The sequence below is a fragment of the Diadema antillarum genome, unplaced genomic scaffold (assembly GCF_040938485.1).
Source record: "Diadema antillarum isolate AM-2024a unplaced genomic scaffold, OU_Dant_1.0 seq00001021_RagTag, whole genome shotgun sequence".
In the NCBI taxonomy this organism is placed as follows: Eukaryota; Metazoa; Echinodermata; class Echinoidea; order Diadematoida; family Diadematidae; genus Diadema; species Diadema antillarum.
In genome coordinates, this window is record NW_027271856.1 from 375279 (window position 1) to 401787 (window position 26509).

Genomic DNA, 26509 nt, shown 5'->3' on the forward strand with positions numbered 1-26509 from the left:
CGAGCATAAAAAATTCCTTCCCCTAACCACGACAAAACTTCGATGCCGTTCACACCTACATGCAGTTAGCAAAACCTCGAGGTAAAGCTAACTACGATAGAAAATAAAGGGCGCCTAGTTCGCACATAGGGTTGCGCGCTGTGGAAAAAACTTGAGCGTCGTGGTTAACAAAACTCCGTTCACACTTGTCGCAGTTCAAGGTAAAGGGATCTAGGTGTGAACCTCACTAATGATTATTTCACCAAACCATTTTTACCTCCGCCAAGGGAGGAGGTTATGTTTTCGTTACCGTTGGTTTGTTGGTTTGTCCGTGTACAAAATAACTCAAATAGTAGCTAACGAATTTTGATGAAACTTACAGGAAATTTTCAGAATGACACAAGTAACAAATGATTAAATTTGTGATCCGAGAATTTTAGGGGGAATTTATGAAGGATTTTTTGATATTTTGACAGGTAGGGTTGAAAGTTGAAAGTTGAAAGTTGAAAGTTTATTTACTCACAACCCAAACTCTGGGTATCGGAGTCCAATGAAAAACATATAGCACATTATAATATCAATAAATAATAATTGCAAATAACTCTGAAAAGTGTACAAAACAACTATAACAAACAAAATAAGAATGAAATGCGATTGATGAAAAGAAAAAAAAATGTACAGAAATATACAATATATACACGATATATAGTGAGAAAAAAAAACAAAGAAAGGGAAATATGACGAGAGAGAGAGAGAGAGAGGAGAGAGAAAGAGGGGATATATGGAGGTGAAGAGGGAGAGTGAGAAGGACACAAGACTGGTGAATTAACAAAGGATATACGAGTGACTTTTGGTTCAGGAAAAAAAGAAAAAACAGAAAAAAAGAAAACACACAAAGACATATGGAAATGAATTCATACGCTAAGTGAACAAGAAGGAAGGAAATATGGACGAGAAGAAGAAGAAGTAGAGAGGGGAAGAAAAAAGGAGGAGAGAATGAAAAGACAAATAAGTTACAAATCAATTGTAAAGAAGGCACAGCCTGTAAAAAAGGCATGTAGTATTTGCAAAAAGGATAAAAAATACTAATAATCTAAACATGTGTCATTATATAATTACAAAACTTGGATAAATTGGAAAGGACGGTTTTCTTTTGACAATTAAATAATTGATCCATCTTCATAGTGTTGGGGTATTTCCAGTAATATTTTTTTAAGTATTTCTTTCGTTGTTCATTAAAAAGTCTACACTGAAAAAGGTAGTGAAATTCATCACCAATTTTCTCTTCATTACAATGGGTACAAAATCTTTCGTTTCTTGGAATCTGATTGTATCTTCCAGAAACAATTGGCAGTTTATGATTAGCGCAACGGAATTTACATAAAATTTTTGCCTGTGAATCATTAAGGTGTCGAAAATACTTCTCAAAATGAAGATCCTGCTTAAAAATTCGATAATTTAAACATTGAGAATTTTTGTCTACATTACTATGCCACTCTTGTTTATAAATATCATTTAATCTGGTACTAACTAAACTTTTGAAGCCAGCTAAAGTGAGATGTGCTGCTTGGCTGTTCCAAATTGCAGTTAGACCTAAGTTGTTAAATATTTCTTTTATCCTAATTACCCATGTCATCGAATTTTCTTGCCTCGCCGATAAAACATATTGAAAATTATACAAAATATGCGCTATCTTTGACATATTACTGTTAACAAGTTTAAACCAAAACATTAACATCCGAAGGGTCACTGTTTTTTGTAATCTATCTTTACCTATTTCTCCGTAAACCATACAATTCGGAGTTCGCTTATGTAATCCAAGAAGTTCCTTACAATATCTACAAAAGAAAGTTTCAATTTGGGCGAGGTCTTCAAAACCCCAAATTTCACTGCCGTAAAGCAAAATAGGCATGATCAAACGTTCAAATAGCTCTAGTTTTACGTCGATTGGAAGGAGGAGAGGTAAAATTTTACTTTTCATAGAATACAACGCTCTTTTGGCTTGGGTTACTTGTTTGTTTATAGCTTTCTTAAAATTATTATTATAATTGAACGTCGTTCCTAAGTAAACATAATCATCGCAGACACAAATTTTGTCATCTCCGAAAAGAAAGGTAGGAGCTGTTCTAACTTTTCCACGGGAAAAAATAACTATCTTAGTCTTAGCAGTATTAACGGTCAGATGCCACAATTGGCAATAATCAAATAAAGCATCAAGAGCTAACTGGAGTTCCTCAGCATTTTCAGCCAACACAATCGTATCATCTGCATATAGTAATGTGAATAAATCAACAAACATATTCACTTCTTCGGTAGAACACGTTTCATTGATACCTGACGAAAGAAAATCCAGGCCAGGGTATCTCTGAGACAGAAATGACGAAAAATCGTTTAAATACAACGAAAATAATATTGGTGATAAATTCTCACCTTGTTTTACACCTATGTTACTCTTAAAAAAATCTGATTTAGAATTGTTATAAAAAACGCAGGATTTTGACTTTCTATAGATATCCTTAACGACCCGGAGTAATTTACCATTAATTCCATGGTCAAACAATTTCAACCACAGTGAAGATCTATCAACCAAATCGAATGCTTTTTTGTAATCAACAAAAGCTGTATACACCCTTTTCCTTCTCTGTAAATAAAAATCAAGAATAGCATGTAATGAAAATACATGGTCCATAGTTGAATATCCGCATCTAAAACCAGCTTGTTCCTCTCCTAACAGGCAATGTGATTCTACAAACAAAGTTACTCTATCATTTAATACTGCCGTGAATAGCTTCCCAACACAGCTCAATAATGTAATACCTCTGTAGTTGTCAACACAATCTCGTGAGCCCTTCCCTTTATACAATGGTTTTATCAAACCGTTTACCCAATCTGTTGGGACAATGCCACTGTCAAATATAAGATTAAACAATTTGGTTATCAACTTGACCAGATTTTTTGAACTATTCTTCAGAAGTTCATTCAAAATCAAATCAAGGCCTGGTGCCTTGTTATTCTTAAGTCGTTTCATTTGATTGACAACTTCCGATATTTCAATCTCTCTGTCTAATTCTTCATTTGACATATCATGAAGCAGTGCTTCAATACCAGCATCATAAGATCGTACGTTACCACTACCCAAACTTTTAAAATGATCATAAAAATCATGCGATGATAGTTCTTGAGATGTTTCACAGTATCTATTCTTCCTATTAATCAGTTTCCAATAATCTTTCGGATTTGAACTTTTTAAATTCCTTAACGCTGAATTTAATTGCCAGGTATGATTTTGCTTCTTTAAACGGATAACATTTTTGTACAGCTTACTTTTACGTTTCATTTCACTCTCACTGTGATCAGTTTTAGTTCGACGGAAGACATTTCTTGCTCGTATAAAATCTTTTCTTGCATCAGAACATTCCTTATCAAACCAAGAATTTGCGTGAAATTTGTTTCGGCGTGCCTTGAAATTCTTTGTTTTAGACTCAATAACCATATTACACGCATCTGCAGCATCTAAATAGATATTACGTAGATTACCAGTGATCTGATCAATTTCACTTTGAGAGATGTTTCCTTTAGCAAGTGTCTCTATGTAATCTATTGATGCAAGTATTTCTGCATCATCAAAATTTTGAACGAATATATTTCTTTTCTTATCCTCCCATTTGATCTTGATTGACATTTCATCATTACAATTACCTACGTCTGTTCTAAAAACATTATAATTTCAGTAGATCTTTCTACAGCATGAGCAAATTTATTGACAATTTCGAGTGAAATCGGACAGTGTTTGTCTGATAGAAATTTATCAAAAGTACCGATGGAGAAATTTTCAATTTTTGTGAACACTTCGGGAGATGCCAAAACATAATCAACAGTACTGGCACTGCCACATGTTAAACGACCAATACCGAAATCATCACCGAATCTGCCATTCACTATATGTATATCCATACTTTTGCAAAGATCTAATAATCTATGACCGTTATTATTAACATGATGATCATTGTTGAACCTTTTAGTACAAATACCAAGCAATTCAAGTTCAGATTGAGAATCAGTTATATTCTCGGATATGAATGACAAACCAATTTCATTTTGAATATCATCTTCCACTGTAAGAAAATCACCAAGTATCCCTGTTCTGGCATTGAAGTCTCCTACCAACACAAACGGGAGATCGTATTTAGCCCGCAGAGTCGTACAATCATTTAAGATTATGTCAAAAATATCGTCAGTATAGTACTTTGACCCTTCATGCGGAATATACACTGAGCCAATCAAAATAGAGAATCCAGAAAAGTCGAGTTTAATCCACAAAATAGAATCAGACTGAGTCTGATTCAAAATTTCATAACAGCCCTTGAATCTCTCAGAAACAATTATTGCTAACCCATGAGTCCCACTGAGGGGGATAGAGACGTTTCTTTTCTGGGCCGTCACATATTGATACCCAGGAAAATACTCAGAATAATTCAAATCGGTTTTAGTTTCACTGAGACAAATGATATCATGCTTTTTGACAAAATCTTGTAGGAAGCCATAATCACATTTCTTAGAAATACCGCAAACATTTAGCCCTGCAATCTTCAGCCTTGAAATCGATGAGCAATGATATTTATGGTCATCGGAGCAGGCATGTGCCGCGAGTTCCTAGATGTCAAGGTAAACCCCCAACTTCTTGATGCGGTCCTCGTCCCATCCGATGTCATGGAGGTTGTCCAGCGAATCTAGAACTCTGATGCTCTGCCTCCCATCGGACTTGCTAATGTAATGGATCTTTCCATCTATTGTCCAGACGCGTAGTATGCCTGTGTCCTTCCTCATCTCTTGGACGACTTTGCTCCTGAGACGGGTGAGGTCGTCGTTGATGTAAACATGTTTCAGATCCTCTCTCTTTCTTAGGCCTTTCTTGGCTCGCATGAAGGTTGCCTTTGCCTCACGCCTGGTGAAACGAGCAATGACGGTGCGCGCTTTCTTCCTTTGATGGTCATCCGCCGATGTTGAGCCCAATCGATGGCAGATGCTCAAATCCGTGGCCTTGATGTCTACTCCCATTTGCTTCGCTAGGTCTAGCACCACTCCTGTCGTATTTTCACCCTGCTCCTCCTTCAGACCGTAGATTTTCACGTTCTCCTTCCTTGTGTATTGTTCGAGTCGTTCTACTTCGAAATGACCAATTTGAACAGACCTTTTCATTCTCCCACTAGCCCTTCCTTCCTCATTCTGTTCCTTCCAAGTCTTCTGTTCCTCAAGCAAGGTCTTCATTGCAGCGGTAACAGCGGAAGATACGGCTTGGACAATGATAGGCTGGATAGCAACTATAACCTTGGCGACTATGTTGGCTATCAGCGCATCATCAATTCCAGCCACTGTAGGGCTAGTGGTGTCTCCTCCCTTGGTGTTGGTAGACCTAGATCCTCCACCTGCTGCACCACGTCCTTGACTTCCGGAGCCCTTGCCCACACCTTTCATGGACGCCGCATCTACACCCATGGAAGCTACCACTGCATAGGACACAGCATCATTAATAGCTCGGCTGGGATCCTCCTCCTTGATAGACACCTCATCATCTAGAACGTTGAAGTTGGCCATGACGTCACAAAGGAGTAACAATAGAGCGCGTGAGATGCGTTGCTCGGTGTTGCTATGTGGAGCGCTCCTTCTGGAGATGTGTGATATACGCACTTGTAAGGGGTGCGCAGAGTCTTGTCCAGTCTCCTGTCGCTAAGGAGACGGCGTAGTTGCCAAGGTCGAGTCAATGCGTTGTGAGCGCCAATGATGCAGAGTTGCGCAAATAGGCAATCAAAATCAAAATGTTAAAGTACGTAGAATCGCTAAAAAATTGACCAAATCCGCTGCAAACGTTCCCAAAGAATAAGGCAATCCACAAAATCATGAACTGATCGAATTTACCTCGCTGAGCTTTTCAAAATGAAGCACAAATAGCCGTGACCAGACACCAATAGTGTAAATAAAGTCCAATCTGCCGGAGCTCAGCAAATACACGTCCAACCGTCTCAAGTCTCAAGTAAGCAAGTTAATCCCTCAATGAACTTGAGGGATCACGCTGTGCGTTTGGTTTTCAAACGCGCACTAAAGTGCGTGCTGTAGTTTCTCCTAGGGCGAGGCGCGCAATGCAGGTGAGGGTTTATGACGTAACAAAGGCTTCTATATTGGGAAATCGGTCGATTTTCAGGATGCTGCTCTCTATGGAAGAGCCCACTGAGTGCCGTATATTAAAGGGACTGGGGAGGAGTGTTGGAACCCAAAATGCAAAAGTGCTATTTCATGAAGTGAAACAGGCAAAAACAAGGACCAATGTCTATGAAAGGACTAAGCAATGAAAAAGAATCGATGAAAAATACGGCATTATGAAGATATCTATGATTTTTTGAAGAGCGTTACATGTAACGCTTGTCAAAATCACGGGGGGTCGGCTTAGAGGCTCTCCGTTCAAGTGTTGTTTTTGCCTCCCTCTTTTGTCCGATTTTGGCACAGCGTTAATGTATTGCCTTCTCCTCGGCGAAAAGCAAGCCCAAGATATCGCCCCTATTATTGCGAGGCGAAACCCGGGTGCCTGTTCACTGGCTAGCGAGCGTTATCGGTGCATTTCCCGGGATCCGCCCGGCAGCTTGTAGCTGGCACGGGTCCGCTTGAACTCTGATCTGCTGGCTGCGTATAAATACCATCCACACTAACAATGGAGCCGCAGGTGGAGAGCGAGAGATCTGTCTCCAAGAAGAGGAAGACCATGAAAACCAGTGACAGAGTATGGAGATGGTGACAGAAAAATAAAATGTAGAGACAGAGTCCCAATTCCCCTCAAGACACTAGAAGATAAGGGGCTGAACGACAGAGATGTCATTTCACTTCGGCTGGATCGGTAATAAATTTGTGAAACTCGGAAGACCTCATAGTCATACTAGTTCAGTGTGAGTAGGACCTATAACAACTGTTACAGTGTTTAGTGTTGTTAGTGTAACATTAATTGATAGAGATGTCACTTAGAGGATCTACACACACTATTGGCCTACTATTTAGTAATACTGATAGAGCTAGTAGGCCTAGATTAGTAATTTTGTTAGGTGTCCTATGCCACACCCTAACATTTTTCTATTAAACTAAAAGATATACTTAGATCTATAGGCCTATCAGAGTTTGCCTGAGATTTTTAATACTCACATATGTGGAGAAAGGCTACATGCAGATTCACAAAAAGGTGTATTCAGAATGCGATTGAGGTATGGTAGGTATCTTAGACCTGTATTTTGAGACCCATAATTTAATGACATGAAAGTAGAATAGGGCAACATAATCCAGACTACGGTAAAATAGGAATTCGCGTATTAATATCTACATGCAAAACACTTTATTAGCGTGCCATTTCGTAATGTGAACAGCGATTTATGTGTAATTAATAGAGAAGCACATTTCAAAAAGGAGAAATGTTGAGCCAAATTTGGGATGTCATTCATAGGCAAAAAAATTTCCAGTTATGGTAACTATACACAGCCCAGTCGCTGTACGTACGTAGCGACAGGATTCGCACAGTGTACTTACAGCGTGTGGTCGGGCTACAGCTATAATGGCAGAGAAAAAGGGCCTCGGACTAGGAGTGGTAGACGCTGTAAGTACGGTACGCTGTGCGAATCCTGTCGCTATGTACCTACGTACAGCAACTGGGCTGTGTATAGTTACCATAAGTTAACATGGGAATTTTTTTGCCTATGAATGACATCCCAAATTTGGCTCAACATTTCTCCTTTTTGAAATGTGCTTCTCTATTACACATAAATCGCTGTTCACAGTAAGAAATGGCACGCTATTTGTGTTTTGCATGTAAATACGCGAATTCCTATTTTACTGGTACCGTATTCTGGATTATGTTGCCCTATTCTACCTTCATGTCAAATTATGGGTCTCAAAATGTCGAAATAAGAAAGTTACGACACTCATCAGAACTGACGTTTGTTACAAATTGGCGATAGGCGAGAAATCCAATTTTACGAAACGACACTGAATGAATGAAAGTGTCAGCGAATCTGGTAACTCTCAGTTTTTACAAAATACTTTGTGGAGACTCAACTGTGTATATGTTGTCATCACAGCTATGATCGGACCAAAAACGTGAATTCACATGTTTGGTAAGGTACCAGTACCTTGTTATTGTCTCCGGTACACATGGCATTGCAAAAATGTTGATTGAAGTGTATCTATTGTACGTACATACATAAGTAGCTAATGGCGTATATGCATTGTAGCGCAGTTCACTCAGTCTCTATAGTGTAGTGGTTAATGGTGTATGCTTTGTAGCACAGTAGGTGCTAATTGTTGAGAAAGGTCTGTCAGATATTATTGTGGGTATCTTTTGTAGAGCAACAGCCAGCATCGCATTCAAGGACCATCCTGACTAGGCCGCTCAGTGAAGCCAGTGACAGCCCCTCTGGTCAGTTGAGACCAGCCCTCCCAGCTACCCAGCTTGATGAAGCCAGTGAAATTCCCTCTCGTCAGTTTTGACCAGCTACCCAGCTCGGTGAAGCCAGTGACATCCCCTCTCATCAATTGAGACCAGCCCTCCTAGCTAACCAGCTTGATGAAGCCAGTGACATTCCCTCTCGTCAGTTTCGACCAGCTAGCCTATACCCGGCTTGGTGAAGCCAGTGATGTCCCCTCTCATCAGTCGAGACCAGCCCTCCCAGCTTGATGAAGCCAGTGACATCCCCTCTTGCCCATTGAGACCAGCCCTTCCGTTGGTACAAAAGGTTTGTACAAACTAACTTTAATTACCTGGTACTATTTTAATACACCTAGATCCAACAACTGTTTTGAACCTGCAAATGAAAGTTAATGTTGATATTTAGTACACAAAACATCAATAAATTGAATAGATAACTCTGTGTTCTCAAACGATGCTGTTCTTATTCTTGCTGTAATTTAACTTATAACATTTTTTTTTTTAAACCCAAAGCTGTGGTAGTGGTTAATAAGATTATGGTTGTCTTGATCATTACTTTTAGGCTTACAAGTTACATAGTTTGTACATTGCAGCCACATATAGGCCTACTATATGATTGTATGTGGAATTATACAGACCCCCAAATCCCTTGCATGTGGCTGGATTGAAAGACATCATAGGCCCGATATGAGGTTGTATACACAACATATAAATGAATAGGGCCTACTTTGTAGATGGGTAATTCCATGAAGTTGGGGCAGTGTCCATGTATGTAGCATCGTGATATTGACAAAATACATGTCAGCATAACTCAATATCAATTATGCTATACATTTATTGTTTGTAGGCTTTACATTTGCATTGAGGCCACACATTTTCCTGGAAATTTTGTGCCTTTCAGACTCAATTTTAATGAAGTTATTAAACAATATGTAACACTGTGTCCTGGAGCATCGTGACGTGTCCACGTAGCATCGTGATATTTTAAAATTTGGTCCAAAGAGACAAATTATGGCAATGAGCTTGACCAAAATTTGATGCAATATGCATATTTACAAGGTATGAATAAGATAGCTAAATATCTCAAATTTCCTGTACACAGTTTCAATTTTAAAAGAAAATTACAAAATGTATCACGATGCTATGCAGTGTCCTTTTTTGTGTAAAACTGTGGAAAGGAGAGTTAAGATATTGGTATTTAGCTATCTGACTAATCTAGTAATTATGCATATTATATCAAATTTTGGTCAAGCTAATTGCCTTAATTTGTCTTTTAGGACCAAATGTTTACTATCACGATGCTACATGGACACGTCACGATGCTACAGGACACCATTACATATCGTTTTAATAATTTCATCAAAATTGAGTCGGAATGGCACAAAATTTCCAGGAAAATGTATGGTCTCAATACAACTGCAAAGCCTATAAACAATACATGTATAGCATAATTAGTATTGAGTTATGCTAAAATGTCACACTTCGTGCCCCAACTTCACAGAATTACCCAGATGCACAATGAGAGGCTGAGGTCATCCCGACGTCATGTGCAGTGTCAACTCATCAAAAATTTGGCTAGGGTCTCTGTAGGTCATATTTTCCTTTTTGCTATTTAAGTTCTACAGTAGACAGTCTATTTCTAACATATTTCATGGAGTTTTCTCTGTTGCATGTATGTGAGCACTACAAGATAAAGCTACCTGGTAGACTCTACACTGAAATACATGGGATAGCAAGTTCTGTGACTAAATTTACAGATTGGTGAAGAACTAACGGGACTATCCTAATTGTAAGTCCGTGTTAATGCCTTTCATTGTGTCCGATATACAGATGAACTCCAGTCCAGATGCCCCTGTGAAATGGAAAAAGGACAAGTTCATGAATGCCGTTGCCTTCTAAAATTAGTTGTGGAGGAAAATGCTACTCTGAGGAAAGGACTTGGGTCAAATTGAAGTGGATCAAAACCTGGTGAGAGTGCTGACAGATATTGATTTTATCAGAGCCTGGGCAGATGTAAGGAGATAACAGGTTACTGTAAAAGTGGATATTTTAGCGCGACTAATTTTTTGCGGTCGGCGGGGTAAGAAGAGCTTCGCATGTTTATAGTTCCGCGGAATCAAGACATCAACTACTTGAACAAATGGCGAGCAAAAATATTCGCATGCTTTTATTTTCGCGCTAGTTTCGGCTTACGCGAAATGCGTGAAAATTTCAACCAACACCGCAAGAAATTTCCACTTTTACAGTAGATGATGAAGACGTCCCTTTGGCATGCATATTAGGGAATTTTTATGTAGATATCATAAATAAAATGAGCTATTTTCATTGGACTTTCAGCATATAACATAATTGCTTTCATCAGTACTAAACTTGTCATTGCTTGAATGATAGTCTTTAAAGAGAATATTTACTATGTGTATTACTGTATTACTGAATAGTTAATTGAGTCTATATGAGTAGTAAAATAATTTTTCATTGTAAATGTGTAGTAGTTACTTTATTACCAACATTCAGTCATTAGATGAGAGATCAATAGAATGTGCTTGTTGGCCTCTATTGCAGTGGAACAGCTAGCATCACATCCAAGTGCCATCACAGATATCCAGGTTGTTGAAGCCAGTGACACCCCCTCTCGCCAAATAAGACTGCCTCTTCTAGGCTACGCAGCTCGGTGAGACCTGTGACATCCATCTCGCCAGTGGAAACCAGCCCTCTCTGCCACCAAGCTCAGTGAATCCAGTGACATCCCCTCTCATCAATCAAGACCAGCCCTCCCAACTACTTAGCTCCATGAAGCCAGTGACATCCCCTCTCATGTTCTTCTTTGTGGCTGGCAAATGTTTGAAAACTGAACTTGGATGACTTCAATATCATAATTATGTTGAGTGCATCCAAGTGATGGCAATGATAATAGCTCTGACACCAGTTCTTCCTGTAGGCCTACTGTCAATTTATGCCTTCATTGTGTATTATAGCAAAAGACATGTTAGTAATGAAAAAGCTGCACCTTTGTACCAGGATTGTTGGGGATTCTGATAAATGCACATTGAACATGAATAACATCAATTCCAATCATAGACTACATTCATGTGATGGCAGTGATAACTGATATGACACTACATTTATATCTCTGAACTCTCTATTTCTGTCTTTCCTGTGAGGTAACAACAAACATGTTAGTACTCAAATGTGTGAATCAGAATGAAACAGTGAATTGATTGCCTGGAAAATTTGTTCTTGCCCCATGTAGCAAGTAGGGAAAATAAATCCTGTAAACTCCTAAACTGCATGTGCGTTAAACTGTTACTGGAAACTGAAAGGGCTGCAATATCCAGGCACAAAGTGTTTTGTCCTTTTTTAGCTCACCTGAGCCGAAGGCTCAAGTGAGCTATTGCGATCGCTCTTCGTCCGGCGTCCGTCGTGCGTCGTCCATCGTCCGTCGTCCGTCGTGCGTAAACTTTTTACATTTTCATCTTCTTCTCGAGAACCCCATGACCGATTTTCACCAAACTTGGCAGGTAGCATCCCTAGGGGGATAGGATCTCAATTTGTTCAAATGGGCACCATGGCCCACCTGGGGGGCCCCAGGGGGCCCAAACACCCTAAAATTAAGGAATCTTTAAAAATCTTCTTCTCTAGAACCAGAAGTGATAGGGCTTAATTGATACTATGAGTAAGTACATTGATGACTGTAGTTTCAAGTTTGTTCATGGGGGAATCAGGGGTGCCCCCCTTGGGACCCAGGGGAGGGGGGTGGGGAGGAGTCGTAATGGGGCCTAAATTGTACATTTTCATCTTCACTTTGAGATCGCCATATCTGATTTTCACCAAACTTGGTAGGTAGCATCCCTAGGGGGATAGGATCTCAATTTGTTCAAATGGGCACCATTGCCCACCTGGGGGGTCCCTAGGGGGCCAAACCCCCTAAAATTAAGGAACCTTTAAAAATCTTCTCTAGAACCAGAAGTGATAGGGCTTAGATGATACTATGAGTAAGTACATTGATGACTGTAGTTTCAAGTTTGTTCATGGGGGAATCAGGGGTGCCCCCCTTGGGACCTAGGTGAGGGGGTGGGGAGGGGTCCTAATGGGGCCTAAATTGTACATTTTCATCTTCACTTTGAGATCGCCATGTCTGATTTTCACCAAACTTGGTAGGTAGCATCCCTAGGGGGATAGGATCTCAATTTGTTCAAATGGGCACCATTGCCCACCTGGGGGTCCCTAGGGGGCCAAACCCTCTAAAATTAAGGAACCTTTAAAAATCTTCTCTAGAACCAGAAATGATAGGGCTTAGATGATACTATGAGTTAGTACATTGATGACTGTAGTTTCAAGTTTTTTTCATGGGGTTGGCGGATTCATTCCCCTTCCCCCCCCCCCCCCCCCCCCCCCCCAACGCCCTTAGGACCCAGGAGAGGGCTGGGGAGAAGTCCAACACTTGTAATGGAGCCTGAATTGTACATGTTCATCTTCTTCTTGAAAACCTCAAGATGAATTTTGACCAAACTTAGCAGGTAGCATCCCTAGGGGGATAGAATCTCAATTCCTTCAAATGGGCACCATGTCCCTCTTGGGGGCCCCCTAGGGGGCCCACCCCCCCCCCCCCCCCCCCCCACATTGAGGAATATTTAAAATCTTCTGCTCTAGAACCAGAAATGATAAAGCAAAGTTAATACCATGAGTTTGAACATTGATGACTTTAGTTCCAAGTTTGTTAATTGCAGATTCAGATCCAGGACTGCCTGCCCCCTCCCCCCCCCCCCCCCCCCCCCCCCCGAGTTGAGGGGGGGGGGAGGGATCCATATGCAGACCTAAAGTTTCCAATGTTCTCAGGTAAGAGTGTGCAAGAATGCATGGAAGGTGAAATTGCGATACTCAGGTGAGCGCGTGACCCGCGGGTCTCTTGTTTTTCATTTGGTCTTTTTTCCCCCTGTGTTTCCCAGGTGTTTCAGAGGTGAAAAACTACAATTACTCCGTTACGATAAAATATTGCATCAGTGTTTTAAAGTGAACTTAAGCAGGGCTGTCATGCACAACAGTGTACATCACTGAAGGGCCTTTCACACATTTCATTATTGCTCTAACTATTATTATTATTACTACTACTACTATTGTTGTTGTTGCTAATTTTTTATTACTATCATCATCTTCATAATGATTATTATCCTCATCATTTATGTGATCACTGATATCATGCCATGTGTTACATTCAAGTGGCACAGCAGGTCCTACACAGTAGCATTGTCCATCAGCATTTTGGAAGACACTTTTTCAGCACAAAATTTTGTGATAACTCTATCAAATCACATTATTATGAGGACAATATTTTTGTGGTAAATGGAGTTTGTGCCCTTGTAATATTCATTGCATCTATATTTTGTGGCCAAAAAAAAAAAAAGTATGAATTTTGATAAACAAATGTGTTGGAAGTGCTTCAAACAAGATGTTCAGTTTTCATTCACATAGATATAAAAATACATTGTAATATACATTTTGGTAGGTCCCTACATGATGTTCTACTGATATAATTGTATATGCTCAAACCCTAAACCAATTGTGTTTTGACAATGCAATATGTAGAAGGTCTCCACACTGAAATAGTATAGTGTTCTTTGTACTTGAAGTCATTAACCCTGTGACATTGATTCTTGGACTTTCACTTCAATATTTTTTCCCTGCAAATGTGCAAGTTATTTGAAAGTGGTTGCATTTGTAAGGTTCTTTTAATTTACATGTTATAGTATTATTATCATAATTGTTCAATATGATAGGAGTATAATGTGTAGATGCCCAAATTGACTAATGACAGAATGCTGAGCAGTTTCTTTTTTCTTTTTTTTTCTGCAAATGATTACCTTACCTGTGTCAATTGGCAATCTTTGCTTTACAACTATTTCTATTATGACATTTTATATTTAAAAGATATAGGCCTACATGCAAGTAGCCAGCACAGATTTGTTATCTCTACATTGTATATCACATCACATTACTGTGAGAGCAGTTTCTAAATACATGTAGCACATTTGCAATTAGAACCTGTGCTCATGATGCAACACCAAATGCAAATATACATGCAAAGATAAAAGAAAATGTAAGGTCAGTGTACCCTGGTACACACAACTTCTAATGTAGGTCCCATGTACACATGCAATTTATATGTGCACATGAAATTTGTATTTATGCATGGTAGTATAACGTAAGTGTAGGGATTTATTTTGAACCTTTTATTAGAAGTGTATCCCCCCTTCTTTTATTACAGGTACCACCCCTCTACACATAAATACGTCAACCCACACATACAGTAGTACCGGTATTCACATCCACATGCATCCACACACCCCACCTACAATTGTATCACAGACACACCACATATCACATGACATTTTCCACTCTTTCACTTCTCACCCATTGTTCCCTGTAATACTGAAATCATGCCTAAATCACCCAAGCCTGCACATCATTTACATATTATTATGAATATTTAGTTTTAACCTTTGTTTCTTTATTTGCATGTTTTGTTATGTTGATTTTGTGTATGCATATTTATGTAACAACCCACATTTACATGTAAACCCATGCCAAATTATGTGAAGAATAAACTGGCTACAAGTTAGTTAGCCAGGGGACTCCTTCCAAGTAACACATGTGTGCTGCCCTAGTTTGCTTTTAGTGTGATGAGTGCTAGAGAGCTAAGTGAACCCTAGCCCTACATAAGTAATGTGTTAGATTTAAATTCACTGAAATATCACAACAAGATATTACCTGTGTATACAGGCCTAATTGTTAAGCGTCAATTTACCAATGAGAAAAAAATGTGTTCTGATGATAAAAACCCAATCAGGGTTCTAGATAAAACTGAGTGAATGTTGTTGACCTATGTGGAAATAATTGACTTGAACAGATTATTCCTTGTGTCTTGATTTTCTCCTTGTATAGGTGAACAAGACATTGCATCATGCTTGGTTGCATTGTACATATGATAAATAAGAAAATGTATAAGATAGCCTAAGAAATTGTTGGATTGGTTATTAGACTATTACAGGTGTCACATTATTCAGTCTAGAAGACTGAAAATGATCTGATTCCCAACATTTTTGTGTGTATCTGTGAAATAATTCCAATTAACCCTATTTATACAGAAAATAGGTAAGGCCTAAGCCATACCAATGACCAACTTTCTAACCTAGTACAAATATGTGCATGTGTCAATTGTGAAGAAAATCATCCACAATAAATGTTACAACTATTAAAGTCACATGAAATTACAAATACATGACAAGTTGTACCGGTAATAAAAATGAACTATTGGTTAGTTCCAATGCAAGTTTGGATATAACATTGTACCGGATACTTCGAATTCTCTGGCCTACTCGGTACTTGTGTTTCAAATCTTTGAAGAAAAAAAAAATGGGTTTGCCATGAAGATTGCATTGAATTGCATGTACATGTAATAACACAACCCGTTTGTGTTTCATGTAATAATTACATGAATTGTAAATTATTGTAAATTGAGATTTCGTTGATTTTTTTTTCTACGTAGCCCGACCAGACGCCGTGCGAAGCACGGCAGTTCCTGCGTACATGGTACCGACCTAGCGCTGGGCCGGCTGTGTCCGTCCTTACCCGGAAAAGTTTCTATGTACGTACACGCACAGCCCAGTCGCTGTACATATAGCCCGCCCGGCGTCTGGTCGGGCTACGTATTACTTCACCGCATTCACCTATCCCGCTTTCGGTACTTCTCAACGAAGAATCTTGTAATAAATGGAGTTTGATGGCTTTTAGGATACGTAGCCTACCGAGTCTTCTGACGATAGAACTAGCTCTCATAATATCTTGGAAGAAGGACATGTGAATCTGAAAAGGAGGAGTCCTTTGATTTTAGGTTAGCGCTCTCATCAAATGAAAACACGCAAGATCGTACAGCAGCTCGAGCTTAGAAGCACTAGCACTGTACTGGACACTGTGTATGATGATGCGAGTTATGGCAAGTGAAGTGCGGCCAGCGCTCGCCGCGCCCATAGCACAGCCAGCCGTAGAGCTAGCCACAATTGCTCTACGTATAACTACTAGTAGTTCCGCAGCTCACTCGGCATGTTGGCTTGATTTCGCTGTAAGTTGGCTTGATGTTCGCAGTCAACAAGCAGTATTCCGCAATTCAAATACGTATCGCCATCGTATCGAAGGGTCTTTTTCCAGAAAAGTATGTTTTGTTTTTCGCTTTTTAAAACATTTGAGAAGATTCCGATTTCCAAGATATTTTCACACATGTTAAGTTACATATCTACCTTTCATTTTATACCCAAAGCACCTTCTCTTTCGCATGTTTTGCACAACCGAACACTCATCCCCAGTCCCTTTAAAGGGGCATGGTCCCCGTGTTTTAGTCAAATGCGTACGCGGGCGCACGGCGCAAGTTTCCTATAGAGACCTACGCTATCGACTTCTTTTGGCGCTTACGCTTTGGCCCACTTTCCCGAGTCCGAAGAAGACCGATTCACTGTAGTCAGTGGTCCGATCACACTTCGGCTCATGATTCGGCTGAGGGGGAATGACAGCTTTAGCAAACTTCTTTTGTGATGTCATAATAACAAGCACATATGCACGCACCCTGGCATTACTACAGACTGCGCGATGCGCAGAGAAGACAACAAAGGCAACGTTACTTAGCAACACCTACGCACTGTACTCTTGATGACAGCTCTACTTCGGTAATCTTCGGCAGTATCATCAACAGCGCCATCTACACTACCGGGACTATGCCCCTTTAAAGGGCCGTTCACATTGGAGCGGTTTTGCGGCAGCGGCAGCGGCGGCGGCGTGCCGCAAAAATCCCTCGCGTGTTGTTCATGTACAACCGTCCACACTGGAGCGGTAGCGGTGACTTTTCAGAGCGGCAACCGCAAGCGGTTTTCTCGAATCGCTCCGCAGAGCGATTTTTCTAGTCTGCCGCTGCGGCGAGGTTGCTATTGACCAATCATAATAGAGTACAGTTCGTGACGTTATTATGTGGGTGGGGTCATAAACTTTAGCTTGAAAAAGAGTCTCGCGAAGGTGCAACACGTCGGTCGAAGAGCTGAACGAAGACGTCCAGAAAAGACAACTTTTGTACAATAAACTCAATTATGTTCACAAAAACACTCCTAAGGAAAATATCGAATTGGAGACCATTGGTGATGAAATCGGGCTAAATGGTAAGTTGCTCATTTGGTTTTCTCAAGGTTTTGCCATTTGTTTCGACCCTTGACAGCGGTCACTCTCTTGCAGAGGCTACATTGCAGATTGTAACTTTCCACGTATTTTGCCATAGACGCAGACTCGCCAGCGAAAGAAAGCAGTCTATCAATATCACAGTCCCATATACGCGTATCTATGTCTAGAGTATTCTGCCAACGTGGTACTGAAGCCTTGAAGTCTAGAGTAGATCTAGAACTACTAGGTCCAGTAGGAGCACTCCTACTATCCGACTAGTCCCACACCTACTAATGACCAGTAATGTATGGGTCCATAGATGGGAAGGGCTTCTCATATGATAAATGGACCACAATATGGTCGATTGTATACCGGTAGGCAGGCGGTAGGGCCTGGCCCTATTTAACATCCTCATTAAAAAAAAAAGTTACGTAGGCAGGTGTAATATATTCAGCGTCACAATGCTTCTTATTACGCTAGTAGACTAGACACTCTACGTGAGATATATTTCATATCATAGAGTATTTTTGAATTATTTCTAACAACGGTTGACAGAATTAGAATAATGTAGGCCCTGCCTAGAGGGAAATTTTTTTTTGAATTAGAAGGTAATTCATAAGTAAAAATTTGGCGTTAATTAGAGCTAATACGGGGAAAAAATGGTCAATAAACGGCAAATAAATTCAAATAAAAACAACAACAGAAACACCTAGCCTCTAGGCCTGATACTGTTATTGTTAACGTTAGACACAGTTCTAGACTCTAGTCTAAAGTTTCTAGACCTACTGTGCATTAGGCCCTTTAGGTATGTTCTGGGCATTGACTCTGCCTCTATACAGGCCTAGATCTAGGTCATGTACCATGTAGGTGTTTTTGTGCTGCCATACTGCAACCGCACTGGTATAAATGCATACACATAACCACAACTTTGTCCATCGGCATTGGCATGACAAAGACAATCTACGGTACTTGAATTTACTTGCGTTCAATCTCGCATCATCAGACAGGCAGTGAAGTAGGACTGATTTGTCTTGTTAGAAAGTGAATCAAATCCTCTCATGAGTCTCAGGCTGAGTCTGACCAAGTTAAGGGTAATGTTTTAAAATCACTTTAACTGTAACTGTACTGTAGGTGGTAAGCATACGTGTGCATTATCTTGTCTTGCCTTTCCAAAGATGCCCACATTTCCCACAATCAATAGGCTTGGACGGTTTCTTCAATGTATGGTAAGGGTACCAGCTATCGGCAGGGTACATCGACACCCTGCGTATCATGGCTGTTTGCGTATAGAACAAAAAGGTATGCGTGGGATTAAGTGCCATTTTATAGCTATGAAAACAGTAACAAAGAAATGAAAATCAAGCCAACAAAACAAACTAAACACGTTTCAATTACACATCCACACAGTAACAGCACATGACTATGAAATTCACATGTATTACCTGTGGAGGGAAGGGGTGCAGATCGTGAGGTACCCTTTTTCAGCCACGCGAAGAAAATGCATCGCACGTACTAAAATTGCATAATTTTACAACAGAGATTTGGATATCAACAGAACGGTCACAGGATTTGAAACTGCAGTATTTACAGCTTATTTGAGGAAAAACTTTGGTGAATTTGTTTTATACTTTTGGAATAAATGAGCTGCAAATTCATAGGGTGCCAATAGGTGGTACCCTCATTCATACAATTTAAATGCTAGTGATGCAGTGGTTGGTTAATTGCTGACCCTTGACATATTGTATCAAGGGTTGAAGCAGCCATTACTTCTTCTGGGAGGCTGTGCCAGTCCTTTGTGTTCCTTGGTAGGAAAGATGACCCTCTGTATTGTGTTCTGCAGGTAATTCAGTGCGTTAATTCATGTTGTTAGCAATACCAAATGTCTATTTTCATGAATAGTTTCATGAAGCACTTGGCATTTTAGTAGCACTTACACTGTACTGCAAAATGAGCAATTTAAGAGCAAAAAACAGATATCAAAAGTTCAGGCAATCAATTCCTGCATGTGGTGTTGGTTATGGGAGTGAAGGGCTAAGGTGCTTTTTAAAAGAGACCTGTTTATATTACATTTTCTTTGTGCTGAGTAAAAAGTTCCCCCATTCATGTAAGGAAATAACATTATAATGCATTGTACATGTATAACACATCATTTGTGTAACACCTCACTTGTATGAATATTATTTACCCTCAGGTAAACAGTGATTGAATCTGCTTCCCTCCTATTCAGCGAATGCAGAAAGACCATGCAAAGGAGGCTGCATCCCTGACCAGGCTTTGATGCAAACTCACTCATTGACTGGAAAGCTGTGAGTTTCAGCTTTCAGGATTTACTGAAAGTGCATTATTCAAAAGATTGACATTCTAGGTACATTTATACCATAACCATCATTCAGAACTTGACCTTACTCCTGTGGGAGGAAAAAACAACAACTTTATTTTGGAAGTGATGGTACATGTATTGTACCGTACCTGATAATTCTAATGACAACACAGGTACATTATTTTGTATGTCACCTAGAACTAAAGAGTGAACTTAAATTAAGAGTGAAATTTCTGTGAAGGCACATCTTTTAATCTTTACCCTGCCCCTTCATTCAAGGAAATGTACATGTATGTAGATTCTTCTCTTTCTTTATAATGTATATGGCAACATCCCATACATTTGACAGGTATGACAATATGCAGCATGCACCAATCAATCATTTTAATAGTGTATATTATAGTGTGCCATAGGTGCCTAGGTCTAGTAATTGGCCCATACCAATTTAATCAGTTTCGGAGGACATGAAAATGCATGTCAAATATAACTTTGAATGTAAAATTGTCTGTCACTTTTATTTTCATTTTTATTTATTTTTTTTTTTTTTTGGGGGGGGGGGGTTGGTCCAAAAAAAAATTGACTTAAGACAAAGTTACACTTCTTTGCAAAGACAGTTCTGGTTTGTAATTAAGCTAGACATGGGAAAAAACAAACAAACAAACAAACAAACAAATAGCACCATGAAGGCCAGAATTGTGTGAATTGTTCTGTTGTGATCTGTAGCTTTCTTACAGGCCTGTACTACCTCCCCATTCCCTTCTGAAACAATTTTGTCCCCTGTTTCCAGATATCATGTTTGACTCACTCCTGCATGTGCATAGTAGATCTTCAGCTTTAAAGAATGACCTTCTGATCTTGGTCACTCTTGCTCCTAGTTTGCTGGAGTTGCTAGTAAATATATGGTACAAAATTACTGGAAATATCATGTGTATAAAGGCATAAGAAAATAGTGCACATCAATATGTCTTAAATTTTTTTACACTGTTTCCATATATGCCTGCCTTTTTCGTTCTTCCAGGAAGGACTGTTTTAACTACTCATATGTGGTCGACACAGAACATCCGCAGTCACAGCCCTTCATCCTTCTTATTGGAGAAAGCAAATTATACACTCTTCAGGTACATGTATCTGCAGTTGTGGAGCACAGGGCATAGTCCTCAAGGCATTGTGGGTGCAGCTGATCTTGTCTTCAAGTTGATCTTTGTTCTAAATCGCAACTACTGGCCACATTGCATGGCGGTGAGACCATTTTAAAAGGGACTCCTGTACAAACAAGGAGGATTTGAAACTTTGGCATCCATCCCTTATTTTCTAAATTTGCCGAGTCAACCATAATGCAACCATTTATTTATCATCTCCACCCTTCCCGTATCAAGTCTGCATAATAAAACAGCATTTGCTTGAGAAGTACATACAATGTTATAGGGAAATAGGCACTGACCCTTTAATTGTGATCTCCTCATAACAGTGACCATGTTATTTCACAAGCCATTTGCCATTTGGATATTGTTGTATTTTGACTATACACCTGTACCATAAGGTACCTTTATATTGATATTATTAGTGCTTAATGTTTCTTTGAAACATGTACATGTATTCACTTTTCAAGGAGTTAGTTTAACTTATGATAATGTAGACAAGTATCGAATATGTGAAAAGCTGCTAATTCCATTATTACACACCACGCCCACACATAGTGTGTACAAGTTGACAAGGGATGTATAGAGCACCAAACTGTGACATTGCCATGGAGACTACCATAGACCTCACCTGGCCTAAATATCTGTCAACAGTATTGTTGCTAACCATGCTTGCACCTGGTTCCAACCCAAGTTACAACAACTCTCTTGCTTTTTCAGGAGTTGACCTAGAACTTGGAAAATGTGGCCACTATTACAGGTAAATGTGGTATGTAATTAATGTGTTGCCATGGTAATGTAAAAAATCTATAGAAAATCTAACCAAGATATTGTGGATCAAACTACTTTCAGTCTTTATAGTGTGAATGGTAATTTGAAAACACAAGATATAATTGTCTTCAACTGGCATCCTTCATGTATCACTTGAGTAGTGAAGATGTACCCCACGCAATTTCATCTATGTTCGTAAGAAGTGATCAAGTTCTTCATGATTATCATACAAGGCAGGCTAGTGTGCATCACTTCGCAGTTAGAAGTCGACTCAGGAGAAATGTGATAGCATAATACATGTACAGGTCCACAACACAAGAATTCTTTGCATAGCTCCCAGGTAGGCCAGTAGCCAACATACTATTCAAAAATGTGATGAAATTTCACCTTTTCACTATATACCTACATAGTACCTGTCACTCATGTGTGTATTTGACTTTGGAGTATGGATGTAATATTGTATTATGCTGCATGGCAATGAGTAAAATGATTAGCAGTAGACCAAGCACTTTATAGTGTACCTGAAGCATGTTACTACAGATTTTTGAAAGCTTCAAGTTTATCTTGAAACCCAAATCTATGAATGTTGACATAGCATCGAATATTATTTTCATTACATGTATAATCTTGAATACTTAGTTTGTACCTTCCTTGCATTAAATTAGTATTTGATGTCAGACAACTCATAGCAGGTCATTGCATTGGATATGCGTAATATATTGCTATTCTGTTTGCTACTTGATTTTGTGATCTGACTAGCTAAATTGAACCATGTAAGCACCTAGGTGCCCATTTTTGTTGTATTCCTTTGCTTATCCTGATTTTCTTGTGTTTGTGTTTGTAACTTCAATACATGTCCATATCACTGTAAATCTCAAGCCTCATCCATCCCTATGTATCCGCTCTTTCTTGCTCACTTCATTTGATGAACTCTGTACTGCTCTTTTCTCTCAATCCTATTCTCTCCTATATTTTTCCTGTCCTACATGTATGTACATGCGCATCCGAGCAATTGCCCCAGAGGGCAATTACCCCCTGGCTAAATACTGGTTAGTGGTAAGGTTAGAGTAAAGATTAGGGTTAGGATTAGGTCAAGGGTTAGGAGTTTGGGTTAGGGTTAGGATTAGGTTCAGGATTAGGATTAGAACCACGGGAAGGGTCCGGGGTAATTGCCCAGTTGGTAATTGCCCTAGACCCATGTACATGTAATACAAGTACTTTTTGTTTCTTATTATACTTAGAAAGATTGGTCCTTATGAGGTTTGAAAGTGAAATGTAAACAACTGATTTGTTTTATGTTGTTAAGTATGCATTTCTGCTAGGAATTTGCACTGTATTAACTCTTCTTCTTTTTTCAGATGGAGGAGATGAGAATAATATGCTTATAGAAAATTGGTCCAAGATACAAATTACATTGGTGTTAATTATCATACATATACTTCAATCATTCATAAAATCCAGTACCATACTACCGTTACTGTATTGTTTTGACAACTCATGTCTGTCCATTCAGATTTACAAAGTTGCTCATACAGTGTCAGATCTTGTGAATTTTCATTTTACATGTGAATGTGTTATATTACTTCCCTTCGCAAATGTTAACAGTATATGTATACACTGTACTTTATTTCTGCAACAGACTGCCATATTAGATCACATCAAATGAGATTGTATGTTGGAACAATTGTCCTGAATTAGTGTCTCAAGTGCTAAATTTGACATGTGTGGTTTGTATTAGTGTATGTACATTGTTTGATGTGTATTTCGAGTGATGTTTGTCATTTACCGACATAAGTTGGTTAAAATTCCTGTTAACTAATGTTTTCATTCGGTGGTTAAATTTCGAAGAAAAGATTTAGTGCAAGGCCACAAAACTTGCTTAAGATAAAACCGACCTCAGTTGGCTTTTGGTAATCACTTTACCCAACAGTTGTGTGGTTCACTTGGAAATCGACTGTCTGTTAAAATGCTATCCAGATTTCTGAAAGCGTAGATTTGATGGTGTAATGCAGATGTATGAATATGACATCCAAACTGACATCGTGTGTGTGTGTGTGTGTGTGTGTGTAGTTTTTGTTTTTGTTTGTTTGCTTGTTTTTTCTAAGAGGATGCAAAACTGCCATTAATTTCTTCCCATGCATAATACAATAACACATGTTGTGGAGAGTGAAAATGCTACTCTTGTTTTTCCATAGCTGGGAGTACAGTATGTGGGTGAGTTTATTATGGGCCGTTTGTTGATTACATTATACTCTACATACGTAGATCTAGTAGGTGTGAGTAGGAGAGTGAATGGTAGGCATATTCTCTAAAACATCCCCTCACCTTTGTAACTACACTTCCAAAAAGAGCATGAACTGACATAAATCAAATCAAACATTAACATTTCATCCATATAGAGTTCATCGGTAATAATGATAATAATAATACAGTATACATTTAATGTGCCAATTCCACATGACTAACGTGCTCAAGGCGCAGTAGGAAAAGTGAGTTATGAAGTACAAAAATCATTACACAAACATGCACATGAAAATGAATGACACAATCATGATGATCTATATATATATATATATATATATATATATATATATATAGCAATAATAAAGTCACAACAGAGGAATGCAGGGAATGCATTAATAGCCAATCTTGATTTAATGAATAATCTGAATTTTCGAGGATTGGCTATTAATGCATTCCCTGCATTCCTCTGTTGTGACTTTATTATTGCTATTTCTAGTACTGCCAATACGCGGAACAACTACAATATATATATATATATATATATATATATATATATATATATCATAATACCGGTATACTATTCTATGGTAAAAGATTGGAATGACAAGTAAAGAAGTATGTTGCTGGGTTTTTTTTAAGAGCTCATCTTTCATACAGTTGACTACTTTACCGACACCAGAAAAAAAGAAATACTAGTCATTTTCTCGTTAACATGAAACAAGATAAGATATCATTACTTTGGATGCTGACTAATTTTGTAGAAAGAAAAAACAAACAAAAAACAAACAAACAATAAAACAAGAACAAGGAAAATGTGACATTCGCAGATCATATTTGAGATATTGAGGTGTTGGATGTACACATTTTATGAACCGCCTTCTCAGTATATGTAGCAGTGGTCCGATGCAATAATTTCTACGTGCATACCAATATCAGTAACACAAGGAATATTTTGCAGTTTCATTGAACAGTCTGTGTTGAAAGTGTTCTTTTTGTTTTAAGCAAAAAGTTGAAAAGCTGAGATTCCAGTACTGATTGTCCAATAGTCTTCTTGCATGTTACTCATCCTTGATTTCCTTTATTGTTTGTTTCGTTTTGGAAAAGTGATTTTGTAAATTCTCAGATCCATGAGGAATGTATTCACGGTATACATGTGCGTATGATAATTATGTAATTGATTACTAGGCCTAGTAAACTGCAGGTGCCCAAGGGCAACAATCTAATTTGCATATTACGCGCGGCAAACCGCTCCAGTGTGCACAGCGTGCCGCTGCGGCAGAGTTTAGCGGCAAACCGCCGCCGCTGCCGCTGCCGCAAAACCGCTCCAATGTGAACGGCCCTTTAGAGAGTCTGGCCAACTCGGTTTTCGGCTTATGTGTTTTGAAGCCTGTGATTGGTCAAAAGCTGGTCCCGTGATCTACAGGCGCCATGTCGTTACCAAAGTCAATCACGCGGGCGTGAGCAGAGTTCATACGCAGTGCCCATTGTTGAACATGCGCAGCTACGCGTTAATATTGCTTGCCTTTGGGACATCCCCAATATCAGTCACGGGGCAGTGTCCTTGCCGTTGTCTATTCTATTGAGGTATACGAAAGATATTTTTGATATCTTCCTGCGATAAACAGAAAATTCGTCATGCCTTTCCTGCGCAGCATGGCGTTGCGCTAACCGACCTGGCTCAAGTGTAATGATGCACCGCTTTCCGACAGATCCAAAACGAAGGAAAGAAGTGGGAAATTAGAGTGTGACGAGAAAACTATTTGATTTTTTTTTAATTTGGATTCCTCGAGGTGTCTTTCAGACTATCCCAGTTTTGATTCACATTAAGATTGTATGTCACCGCTATAACGTATACGAAGTGTCGCCTGAGGCATTTTTCCTTCCTTCGTAATCAATTTTGTTGAAACCGTTGGCCATGAAACTTAACATGATTGTGTGCAAGTGGGAGTGGACGAAGTTTTTTTTTTTTTTTTTTTTAGCATACAATAACATTTGTGTAAACATGCTCAAAGTGAACGGTCAAAATCATAATGGTTAAAATCTTAAAATACTGCCATTTCCCCCATATCTGTATACAATATTTCTGAAGATGAGTACATGTATTTCCAGACGAAACTTACTGCCCGACCGTGATTCTCTTGTGATTTTTTTTTTTTTTTTTTTGGGGGGGGGGGGGGTATCAAACCTTCAAAATGATAAAGTTTCTCTTATTTTCAGATCAACGAACATTCGGAAAAAACAATGCCTATTCAATTTTTGGATAAATAGCGTGTAGGTTTAATTGCCACGTAAATTCTCCATCAAACATGTGATATCTTTATCTTCTTTTGGTAAATTAGGTCTGAAGAAAATACCACTAGTTTTTTTAATCAAAACTGATAAAATACTATTCCTTGTGAAGCT

General features: G+C 39.0%; 1 long non-coding RNA gene across 2 annotated transcripts; it reads left to right on the plus strand.

Annotated features, from left to right (window-relative positions):
* The first annotated feature begins 6254 nt into the window (after positions 1–6254).
* LOC139742802 (uncharacterized) lies at positions 6255–10330 on the plus strand. 2 transcript variants are annotated; one of them, XR_011711724.1, is made up of 3 exons: positions 6255–6914; positions 8357–8744; positions 10268–10330. It is a non-coding gene; the product is annotated as an uncharacterized lncRNA (long non-coding RNA). The 2 variants fall into 2 exon arrangements; XR_011711725.1 differs by having other exon boundaries at positions 6823–6865.
* The last annotated feature ends 16179 nt before the right edge of the window (positions 10331–26509 follow it).